The sequence below is a fragment of the Delphinapterus leucas genome, chromosome 1 (genome assembly GCF_059928025.1).
Source record: "Delphinapterus leucas isolate spDelLeu-1000000601 "Yukka" chromosome 1, BTC_Dleu_Yukka2, whole genome shotgun sequence".
In the NCBI taxonomy this organism is placed as follows: Eukaryota; Metazoa; Chordata; class Mammalia; order Artiodactyla; family Monodontidae; genus Delphinapterus; species Delphinapterus leucas.
In genome coordinates, this window is record NC_143129.1 from 187,815,320 (window position 1) to 187,828,182 (window position 12,863).

The following is a 12,863-nucleotide window of genomic DNA, read 5'->3' on the forward strand; positions in this document are numbered from 1 at the left end:
GAGGGCTTCCTCTGCTGGGCCGCCCAGCAGCAGCCTCCCTGGCCCAGCATCCTCGCTTACTTGGCTTCCTTCTCTCAGAAGTGTCACCAAGTGTCACCTGTAATGGATGAAGAATTTAGAGGTCAGGCCTGAATGAAAGGGAGGCTGACCTGGTAATAACTAATAACAGCACCTCCAATGGAGAGGCTTATCCAATCTCCAACGAGGTGTTCACGTTATCATGCGGGGTTTATTTAAATTGTAAATGACAAGTAACTGGTCACATTGACTCACCTGCTCTTCCCCGAGGCCTATCTGCTGGCTACTTTGGGGTCCCAAGGTCTCAGAAGTTATTAATTTAATGTTGCATACTCCTCCACATGCCAGCTGAAACCTTGGTGTTGTACAACATTTTACATACTGAATAAATGTTGTGACTGATCTCATGTTTTTCAATCAATGTCACTTAACAGAACCAGGATTCACAGCATCAGGAAACGTTTGGCACAGGAAATCTGTTCTGTGGGAAGTTTATGTTGGATGAGGGGAAAGAGAGGGGAAAGGTTCCCCCACCTCACCCCACCCCTGGGAGGGGGAGGGCAGGGCGGGGGCTCGAAGGCCCTGAAATCAAAGCTGCCCATGACCCTTTCTCTTGGAGATTTCAGTGTCTGTAATTTAAACCTCACTCTGGTTTAAAAAGGAGGAGAAAGAGAACATTTAGAAACAGAACAAAATTCTGACCCACACCAAAAATATCTGTATCAGATCCATAGCCATGACTCAGTTAGTGTGAAAAGAAGGCATCTTGTTGTTATCACAGCTCAGCCATATGAGCTCAGCAGCCAAAATAGTACGTGTGACGACGAGTCAGGTGTGAACAGTTACCACACAGAAATCGAATCCAGGCCTGGGCAGCTGGGATGGCCCTGATGCTCCGTCAGCTTCTACCTGCCCCAGCCTGGCCCCAGGTTCTCATAGAATAAAACCTGAGGAGTCCCTGGAGTTGGAACAATAAGAGTAGAGGGGGTAAGCAGAGCACTCCTCCAGACCCCCAGTGAGGAATGCTCCCAACCCCTGGGGGACTTTTCCCATAATTGCTTCTGCATCTCTTTGGGCAGGAATAGTCTAGCTCCCAAGAGACTGGAGAAACCCAGATCACATGGAGATCTGGGCGTTTAGCGCTTGGCAGGTTACATCTAAGCTGCTTCTCACTTGGTGAATCTCATCTGACTTCTCTTTACATCTTTAAGCATTTGTCCCATCCAAATTTCAGCACATATATATTTCCTTTATGAACTAGCCAAGAGAGTTCAAGACCTCAAAGCATATTGAGATGGTCCAAGCTTGGGGAGTGCAGCAGTTGAATAACAAAAACTGATATTAACAAAACCCCAAATCCCAGCTCCTTCCTGGGCCCTCCATCCCCACCCCCGGCCAGCCTGCTCCTGCTGCCAGATGCCCTGGGCTCACAGGCTGTGCCTTCTTGTTGGGGGAGGGAATGAAGTCATCAGACCCCATCGCAGCATGGGCCGCTGTGTGCTTCCTGTCTTTCCTTTCATGGCACGTGAACGTGGGCAGCGAGCCGTGGCCGCCATGTTTTTAAGGATCATCTTCCCCATTCGTTTGGTGCCTCACCCCAAACAGTAGCTGTCACTTGCATCTTCCCAGTGTGCTGGGAAGAGTGATCTTATAAATCAAAGCTCAGATTGTGCTTAGGTTTGGTTTGTTCTTAAAAGAAAAAACCCAGGTGGGGTTTTTGTGCTCAGCCTTTGTCGATAGTTTCTATCTCAGCTATGGTTTATTTAAGGAAATTAAGGACGTTGGTAGGTTGAGATGGAGAGAAAGGAGAAGATGATGTGGTAAAAACAAAGGTGAAGGACAGGGAGGCAACAGGGGTCACAGTTTACAGGAGTCAGTCTGTGTTTGCTCAGCTTCTGGAAGTTCCCTGCATAACTCTTTCCCATACCTCTTTGCACGTTCCCCGCTAGGGCACATCCACCGGGGTCCACACTGCTGGCATAATGACCCCATTCCTCCTGCTCCAGCACCGACTGCTCCCCGAGTTCCACACCCTCTCCAAGCTCCCTGCTGCGACCTTCTCAGGACAGTGGGGACAGCTACCAAGCCCAGCGTCTCTGCACCCAGATCCACCGTCCTCATTACTCCCACACCCTGCAGCATTGGCTCTGATGAATTGGGAGCTGGGGGACACGCAAGGGCAGTTTGGGGCTCCAGTCCTGCTGGACACCTCGGGCAGGCCACTTGTCCTCTGTGAGACTTTGTTTCTTCATCACTCCCCTCCTGGAGGGTCTGTGAAGATAAAATTAGAATTCTTAACCTAAACTTTATTTAGTTTCCAACGTCTCTGGCACATATAGGCATTCAGTGATACATTTAGTTATCTTCATTAACCATTCTACCAAGTCGCCCAGGCTGAGAGTTCTAGAAAGTTCCATCCACCCTCCCCTTCGTTTTCCTGTCTTATTTGTGCTACAGAACCAGTCTGCCTCTGACGTGTCCTGTGGGTCTGTCCCCTTCATGCATTCTCAATGTCGCTGCCCAGCTGCACTCTCCAACCTCCCTCCAGCTGCCCAGGTGCAAAGCCCCTCCCTCCCCATGGGTCCTGGCCGCAGCAACCAGCCCAGAGGTCTTCCTAAGGCAAAGCTCAGTTCTGGGACTGTCATAGCCAGACACCATGGGTGGGCTCATTGGAATAAATTGGCTGCATGTCAGGGCATCTCAGTGAGTCCTGGACCCACGTTGTCCTTACAGCCAGAGGCGCAGCTGCCCATGATCAGAGGTGTTGTTGCCCCCACTCCCCAGACCCCTACGCCCCACCTCCTGGGTTGCCCTTCCTGCATCATCACCTAGAGAAACCTGCCCCACATCAAGACACAGGTAACAGCCTCTATCATCACCATGAAATCATCCCAAATGCCCCTAGAGATTTCTAGATCCCCTGTTTCCCCCCACCACCAAGGATAAATCATTGTTCCTGGTATTTGTTCCGTTAGGAAGCTGTGCTCATCCTCCCCACTTCCCTCACAGGCTCTGGGCACACAGACTGCATAGCCAAGCTCAGCAAGCCCGGCAGAGTTGAACTAAATTGGAGTGACCTCCACCTGGTCCCTGGTCCTCTGCCTCAAGATTGGTACCCACTTCCCTCCTCTCTGTACTCTAGGCTGAGTCTCTGGGAGGATGCTGCATGCACACACACACACACACACACACACACACACACACCCCACTAGTGTGATGAACTCTAGTCAGCCTGGGAGCCTTCCCATTCTGATTGGTTGATGTGATAAAATATAAACAGACTCCAAATTCAGAGCTGAGACATAAATGTGGGAAATCTCATCTTTTCCCAAAACTAGCTGGGCCAAAGCCATAGGACACAACACATTGCTCATAAAATATTGGCTCTTGGCAGGGAAGTCGACTCAAGGGAAAATTCTATTTTTTTAATCAACTTTATTGAGATATAACTTATATTAAAGTCCATAATTTCAATGAGCTGTGATGAATGTACACATCATCGCAATCAAGACAGAATATTTCCATCACTCCAAAAAGTCCTAACTACATTTTTTTTATTAAAAAACTTCTTAAACAACAGTTTTAAGTCTATAGCATAATTGAGCAGGAAGTACAGAGATCACCCATGGGCCCCTCTCCCCACATGCACAGTCTCCCCCACTATTGACGCCCCCAGCACATTTATTCTGATTGACTAACCCACATTGACACATCATTGTCACCCAATGTCCATAGTTTACATTAGGATTCATTCTTGGTGTTGTACACTTTATCAGTGTTGACAAATGTATAATGGCATGTATCCACAATTGTAGTATCATACAGAATAGCTTCACTGCCCTAAAACTCCTCTGTGCTCTGCAGATTCATCTGACCCTCCTCCCTAAATCCTAATAACCACTAATCTTTTTACTGTTTCCATAGTTCTGCCTTTTCAAGAATGCCATGTAGTTGTAATTGTACACTTTGTAGCCTTTTCAGATTGGTTTCTTTCACTTGGTGATATGCATTTTAGATTTCTCCATGTCTTTTCATGACTTGAGAGCTTATTTCTTTTTAGTGCTGAATAATATTCCATTGTCTGGATGGACCACAGTTTATCCATTCACTTACTGAAACACATCTCAGTTGCTTCTAAGTTTTGGCAATTATGAATAAAACTGCTATTAACATCCATGTGCTGGTTTTTCAGTGAACATAAGTTTTCAGTTCACTTGGGTAAATACCAAGAAACCAGGATTGCTGGATCGTATGGCAAGAGTATGTTTAGTTTCATAAGAAACCATCAAACTGTCATAAAGTGGCTATTCCATTTTTCATTCTCACCAGCAATGAATGAGAGTTCCTATTGCTTCACATCCTCACTAATATTTGGTATTGTCAGTGTTGTAAATTTCGGCCATTCTAACAGGTGTGTAATGTTATCCCGTTGTGTAAATTTGCATTTCCCTGATGACTTATAACATGGGGCATCTTTTCATTTGCTTACTTGCCATCTGTACATCTTCTTTGATGAGGTGTCTGTTCAAGTCTTTGGCTTATTTTCTTTTATCAGATTGCTTATTTTCTTATTCTTGAGTTTTAAGTGTTCTTTGTATATTTTGGAAAATAGCCTTTTATTAGGTATGCTTTTTGCAAATATTTTCTCCCAGTGTGAGCTTGTCTTCTAATTTTCTTAACATTGTCCTTCACAGAGCAGAAGCTTTTAATTTCAATGAAGTCCAGGTTATCAGTTATTTCTTTCACAGATTATGCCTTTGGTGTTGTATATAAAAAGTCATCGCCAAACCCAAAGTCATCTCTGTTTTCTCTTATGTTACCTTCTAAGAGTTTTATAGTTTTTCATTTTACATTTTAGTCTATGATCTGTTTTGAGTTAATTTTTGTGAAGAACATAAGGTCTGTTGTCTAGATTCTTTTTTTTTTTTTGTATGAGGATGTCCAGTTGTTCCAGCATTATTTGTTGATAAGACTATCATTGCTTCATTTTGCATTGCCTTAGCTCATTTGTCAAAGATCAGTTGACTATATGTATGTGGGTCTATTTCTAGGGTCTATTGCTCTCTATTCTGTTCTGTTGATCTATTTGTCTATTCTTTCAACAATACTACAGTGTATTGATTACTGTAGTCTTACAGTAAGTTTTGGAGTCTGACAGGTTAAGTCCTCTGACTTTGTTCTTCTCCTTCAATATTGAGTTGGTTATTCTGGATCTTTTGCCTCTCCGTATAAATTTTGGAATTAGTTTGTTAATATTCACAAAATAACTTGCTGCTCTTTTGCTTAATAATGCGTTGAATCTATAGATCAAGTTAGGAAGAACAGACATCTTGACAATACTGAGTCTTTCTATCTATGAACATGGAGTACGCTTCCATTTATTTATTTATTTATTTTAATTTTAAATAATGATCTATTTACCAAATTTCTACTTAAACATTGTTGAAAATATCATCTTTCAAAAATATGAAACAAAAATACAATGAAGCGTACAAAAAGCTTAAACTCAATTTTATAGCTCATGAAAAGAAAAATCAGTTCACTTACTGATCTTTGGACCATGATTTTTTTTTAACATCTTTATTGGGGTATAATTGCTTTACAGTGGTCTGTTAGTTTCTGCTTTATAACAAAGTGAATCAGTTATACATATACATATGTTCCCATAGCTCTTCCCTCTTGCGTCTCCCTCCCTCCCACCCTCCCTATCACACCTTCCATTTATTTTGTTCTTCTTTGGTATCTTTCATCATAGCTTTGTAGCTTTCCTCCTATGGATCTTGTGCTAATAGAAATAGTAAATGTGTTTTTAATTTCACTGCTGGTATATGGGAAAATGATTGACTTTTGTATATTAACCTTGTATAACCACTTGTTAGTTCCAGGAGGATTTTTTTGGGGGAGGGGGATGATTCTTTCAGATTTTCTACATAGACAATCATGTCATCTGTGAACAAAGACAGTTTTATTTCTTCCTTCTCAATTCATATACCTTTGATTTTCTTTTCTTGTTCATTGCATTATCTAGGACTTCCAGTACAATGTTAAAAAGCAGTGATGAGAGGGGACATCCCTGCCTTGTGCCCAGTCTTGGGACAATTCTAGATTTAGGCCTTTCTGCAGAGTGCCAGCACTCAGGGAACCAATGGGGCAGAGCAGGAGAACTGGATCTCATGGCCTGACAGTCATGTTGGCTGCACAGCATGACTCACCAGGCCCAAGGCCTGCACAGAAGGTGTGCTGGGGGACACAATGGATCGGCCACCTGCTTTGCTTTGGACAGTTAGCAAATGTGGAAGTTGGACCTTGTGGTTTTAGGGGAAAGAGGCTCCTGGTTATTGCTCATAGAAGTGCTAAGTAGGGTAGACAGGAAGCAAAACCGATTAGGCTCTCAGGGGGTTGGACGTAACCGCTCCTGCTGTGACCCCAGGGGGCTCAGTCCCAAAGCACTTTTGGCACCTTTGAGGTGGACCCAGAAAAGCATGCTCAGGGAGAGGAAGGGGAGGCCAGGGCTCGGTGCATCCACCCAGGCAGAGAGCAGGAGGGAGGACTCTGTTCCTACTCACAAGCACCCTTGATCTCGGCCAGAGGGGCAGCCAGGGTGCAAAGCCTACTGGCTGAAAAGTGCTTAGAAGATGGACACACGTCCAAGTTACCAGGGTCAGGCCAAGGTGTCCACGCACTACCTTCTCTGGGAACCACTGAACTTGTGTCCCAAATGGAGGAATTCTCAAGGATCAAGACAATGTGGGAGATGGAGGATGAGGTGACAGCAGAGCCAACCATTAGGAGCAATAAAATGAGATTTTTATTGATAGGCTAAACGAACAATGGGGTCCCAACGAATTGCCAACATGGCCTGAGGCACCCTGGAAAGCCCCTCTTTGGGAATCACAGCAAGAGTGGCTAGGAGCACGGTCTGGAGTCACGCACATGGGTCAAATACAGGACACTTCACTCCTACCTCCCGGGCAGGGAATGATACACTTAGAGGATTGGTCCCTCCTTTCTGAAACACGGGCATTAAATGAAACTCTCTGTGTAAACAGCAGAGATTAGAACCCACCCGGCATGAGGTAACTCTTTGGATTTTCACTCTTAGGTGTAGGCCCTGCCCACCTTCTACCATTTGTCTAGAACAGATGCATGCCCCGCAAAGATGCTCTTAGGGGCAGGAGGGAGAAGAGAGGCAACAGAATCACCCTCAGTTAGAGGCCTTGGCTCTAGCTGACCGCAGAACTGGGAAAGCAGATTTGGGACATACATTTCCCAGGCAAGTTTTATTGTTTTTGACTTTTTGTTTGTTTTAGGAACGCAGAGCTTTCCATTTTATTTCTCCCTGTTCCTAACAACCTGTCCACCCCCATCCCCACCCCTTGCTTTTCATAGGATTCACATGAGAGATTGGACAGGGAGATGAACCTAACTAAGCATCAGGTACCATAGAGGTTAAAAATCCCTCCCCCACCACTGACCAGCCCAGGCAAGTTTTGATTGTGGAGGGTGGGAAAGGTGTAGAGGTGAGAGGGGAGAGGGGTCAGGAGCAGGGCTCTGGGACAGCAGCCCAGGGTGCCTGGCAGCTGCATTGTGTTGGGGAGGGGACTAAGGGAAGGACAGCCACCTCCTCCCCTTCCTGCATTTTGCATGCCCCGAGTCTGAAGCCCAGTGCCCATCAGGCTTCAGGCAATGCCCGCCGTCGGCACTAGGTGGCCCTTCCTCAGAAGCCAGTGCACCAGCTTGCCTGGGTGCTGGGAACGCGACTCAGCCTGGGTGCAAGGGAGGGAGATGTGGCTTCTAGGTGGCCTGCATGGTGGCTGGACAGGAGATGGTGACAACTGGGCAAACTCAGCCTGGCCTTGCCAGAGAAAAGCGCCACTTTGCAAAGGACACATCAGAAAAGTGAGAGGGGATCCCATGCAGGGCCCTGTGTGCACCATGTCCTCACCCCAACCCCACACAGTCATTGCCGTCATGTGACCAGCTGAATTTACAGATTGACGGGGCTGAGTTACCCCAGGAAAATCACTCATACTCCCGGTGCCTTGATTTCTACAAGTGAGAGAGAATTCATGCCTTCATCTCCTTTAGATCCTTCTTCAAACATCCCTGGTGGACTGCATCCCAGCCCACAGGTATGGCTACCCCTGCCCAGGAAGGAGGAGCATCTCTGGCCACTGTGATGTCTGTCTGCCCAGTGAAATGCGAGCAGTGTGGTTTGTTTCTTGCCTGAGAAGGAGCTTTAACAGTGATGGGCTCTTTTCTTTTCTCGTGGCCACAATTCCAGAAATATTCCAGATTCAGATGACTTCACGATTCTGGTTCTGGAGGGCAGATGACACAGAGCAGAACCAACATGGGTGGACACATGTGGCATGAATAAGAAACATCGGGGGGGTGGCCCTGGCCGATAGATACAGCCCTTCCTCATCTCCCCATGTGGTTACAGCTCTGAGCCCAGACCCACTCTGCACGGGAGCACCTCACCCCCTCCAGGCCTGATTTCCCACAGCACTCATGACATTTACACTGCATACCTTCCCTTTATACTTTGATTATCTTCTGTCTCCGCTTAAGTGAATGCCAACTCCATAAAATTGGGAATCTTTGTCTCCTGTTCATGACTGTATCTTTTGCACCAGGAACAGTGCTTGGTACAGGGAAAGTACTCCCAAAACATTGAACAAATAAACATAAACTAGTAGAAATTAACCTAGGCTCTACCCTAAATGAAATTTATAGGTATTTAAACATCAAAATGACCCAATGTTTCAAGCACTACTCTATGGTCCCCAATTTACAGACGAGAACACGGAAGCCCAGAGGTTAACAGAAGCTGCCAGAGGTCACATGCTAAGCCAGAATGTGAGTCCAGGCCACTCTTCCAGTCACCAGGTCATTCGGCCTGTCACCAGTACCTTCTCTGCAGCATTGTTGGGAAGAGGTAAAGTGCTTGAGATACGTAAGTAGTTGGAAAAGAGTCTCCCTTCGAGGGAGCATAGCCCCCAGGTGCCCACTAACTTCAGGTTTTTATTTTCCTGCACACTCCCCTCCCCCCGGACAAAAGACCTTGATCCCCTGGTAACACGAGTGAGCACACAATGCCCATAAGGGCTGTTGCTGGGAATCTGCCTACTGGTGTGTGATGTGGGCTGAACTGTGTCCCCTCAAATTCATGTGATGGAGTCCTAACCTCCACACTTCAGGATGTGACCTTATTTGGAAGTACGGTCACTGCAGGTATAATAAGGTAAGATGCGATCACACTGGAGAAGGGTGAGCCCTTAATCCAGTACAACTGATATGCTTACAAAAGGGGAAAGTTTGGACATAGAGACACACACAGGGAGATGCCACGTGAAGATGGGATAGAAATCCAGGGGATGCTTCTACAAGCCAAGTAATTCCAAAGATTTCTGGCAAAGTACCATAAAGCTAGGAGAGAGGCCTGGAACAGATTCTCTCTCAGAGCTCTCAGAAGGAAATGACCATGTGTGTTACCAAGTCCAAGCTTGTACTGCTGGCCACAAGACAGACCAATACATCAAGAGTTGCTGGGGCAATGAATAGCAACTTTATTCGGAAAGCCAGCAAACCGAGAAGATGGTGGACTCATGCCCCAAATACCATCTTTCCTGAGTTAGAATTCAGGCTTCATTTTTTTTTTTTTTTTTGCCATACGCAGGCCTCTCACTGTTGTGGCCTCTCCTGTTGCAGAGCACAGGCTCCGGACACGCAGGTTCAGCGGCCATGGCTCACGGGCCCAGCCGCTCCGCGGCATGCGGGATCCTCCCCAAGGAGTAAAGTCAAACATTTCCTGTTTCCCATCAGCCTCTGGAGGGGATGTGTTAATTTCTTCCTTCCTGCAGCCTTTCACAGGTGGGCCTGGTCAGGATGTTTCCTGTGAATTAAACAAAGGTATTTTAGCTTAATGTTCATTACCTGGGAGGCAGGGTTCCCAGAAATGGGCCATTATGTATAAATGAAGATTATAGGCAATATTCCTTTAGTGACTAACTTGTAATAGAATAAAAAGATTCTTCCCTATTACACGTGGACACCTTGATCTCAGACTTCCAGCCTCCAGAACTGTGACACAATAGATTCTTATTGTTCTGAGCTGCTCAGTGTGTTGCATTTTGTCACCATGGCCCCAGGACACTCATGCAGTGTGGTAGTGGAACCTTTTGCATCTTGAGCCAAGGCACTGAAAGAATGGGACTCAGAGGTTCCAGTTATTCTGTTCCTTGGGCCACAAGGAATCCCATCTCACATGGGAGAGAATGAAGCCAAGAAGCCAGGCTAAATGGAAACAAGAGAGAATCTTGATGGAAACTAAGCCCAGTTTCCAGTCCCCAAAACTCCTGGGACAAGCTTGGACTCTTCCTTGGACTCTAATATCCTCCATCAGATGTCCTTTTTGATCCTATTGTCCTGAGTAGGATTCTTTGGTTTGCAAGTGACAGAAACCCAGTTACTACACGTGCTTTCTGAAAAGGGTGGGCATTTGGCTGTCAGACACGTAAAGACCCAGATCACAATCCCAGGTCTAAATCCTGAAAGAGAAACTTGAGTCTGAAGGCTTTGCTCTACCCATTCGCCTGTTTCTGCCTCGTTTCTGGGCCAAAGCATGACACCACAGTTTCTCCTTGGCTGACACATATTTTCCTTCCCAGTGGTCACATGCCCTTCTTTCTATAGCAGAGCCCTCTGCAGCCACACATTCAGGCAGAGGGAGGCTTTCTGTCCCCTGGAATGGAAATGTGTTTGGTCTAAGCCAGTCTCCCCCATCACCATGGACCAGTTTAGGCACTGAAGTGTGATCCAATGTGGCCAGTGGGGTTTAGGAAATGCTTACAACAGGCTTAGGGAGAGCATTTTCCTCCCTAGTTTAAGAAGGAAAAAGAAATATGGCCAGAGAGACCCTGCTCTGCCTGTGATGCCAGAATCACTGCAGCTGGTGTCCATCCCTGGAGGGCTATGTGCCTGGCTTGCAGCTGATGGCAGAGCATAAGAGGAGAAGCTTCTGGACCTTTGATAATGCCATTGTGACCCTGAAATCACAGACTCTGGGGCCACTCATCCCTCGACTTCATGCTTTATGAGACAACAAACATATCATTGCTTACATTCTCTTGGTCGGGCCTTCTATTCCTTTCAGTCAAAAACATCCTAACTTCCAAATTTCCCAAAGCACAAATAGACAAAAGGATGACTGGTCATCCTGGGGAGATGCTGCTGTCCATGGTCCTGATCCCACACATGTTCAGAGAGGGTACTCAGAATGCTGTGTGCATAAGAAAGGATGTAAGGGGATAAGACATTGTAAACATCATTTGCATCTCCTCTGAGATCCTTTTCTGCAGCGTCCCACCTCCAAGGCGAAGCCAGGAGGTGTCTTGCTCCGGGGAACCAGGACTAAGGAATACAAAGTCCTTCAGTCAGCACCGCATCTGGGAACGGAGTTTATGAGAACACTTCAGCAAAACAAGAGAAGGGAAGCTGAGAAGTTGCCAAGAGAATGTTGTTTTTCTTGTTTCTTCCTTGAACAAGTCAGGACTAAGCCTACAAGCCTAAAACCGAACTTCTTTGGAGCTGCAGGGGTGTTCCTGCTGCCTACTATATGTAGGTTGTGCAGTGCATGAACGACCTTTCTGTTCTGGGGAACTTGGCAGAAAGACGAGAGTTGATAGAAGGAGCCATGGCAGCCCCACCATGGGTGCCATCTTGGACAGGAGCATGAGAAACAGTGGAATTTTTGAAACCTTAACTCTTTATCTAAATGAGATCTAGATTTATCTAAAGAAGTTGTTTTTGAGGTTTTAGGGAGCCAAGGCAATACACACTTTTTTCCCTCCTGTGTCAGTTTCCTGGGCTTCTATTACAAAGTACCACAAACTGGGTGGCTTGAAACAACAGACACTTATTATCCTACAGCTCCAAAGTCCAAGATCAAGTTGCTGGCAGAGGTGGTTCCTTCTGAGGGCTCTGAGGGAGAATCCCTTCCATTCCTCTCTCGCTCTCTGGTGGTTGCCAGTAATCCTTAGCGTTCCTTGATTGGAGATGCCTCCATCTCTGCCTTCATCTTCACGTGACGTTCTCCCTGTGGGCATGTCTGTGTCCAAATTTCCTTTTTCTATAAGGACACCAGTCATATTGGATTGGGGCCCACCCTAACAAGCTCATCTTAGCTGGACTACATCTACAAAGGCCCTATTACCAAGTAAGGTCACAGTCTGTGATACAGGGGTGGATGAGGCATTAAGATTATGACATATTATCTTTAGGGGACACTAATCAACCCATAACACCTCCTTAGTAAAGAATGAATGGTTTGAGAACAAAATATATGTGTCAGACCGATAAAGATCGAAATGGCAGCCCTTGGATGCTGGTCAGACTGATTGAGAGCACACTGCTTACTTAGATCAACACCTGAGGTAGGAGATGGGCCCCCCCCCCCAGCCTGAGCAGCTGCAGCTGGTCTCCTGCTGATGCTTTGAGATGGAATACCAGCGGGAGCTTTGGGCCCAGTTTGGTGAATTCTTGTGGATTTCCCAACCCAACATGTGCAGAGAAGGCCCTCAGTCTAGGGGAAGGACAAAAGGAGGGAGAAGATGCCAACTGGTATCCATCTTGGCTGAGAGATGCGCACCCACACCAGGACTAAATATGGAAATGTTTGGCCAGAAGCAACCCAGAAAACTGACCCCATATAAGCAACCTAAGCCGCCCCTATGGCACATAACTCACTCTGAGTCCACCCATGTGTTCTTTCACACGTACTTTTCTTCTAATAAATACTTTTATCTTTTTCACAGTCTTGGTCTCTTTGCTGGATTCTTTCT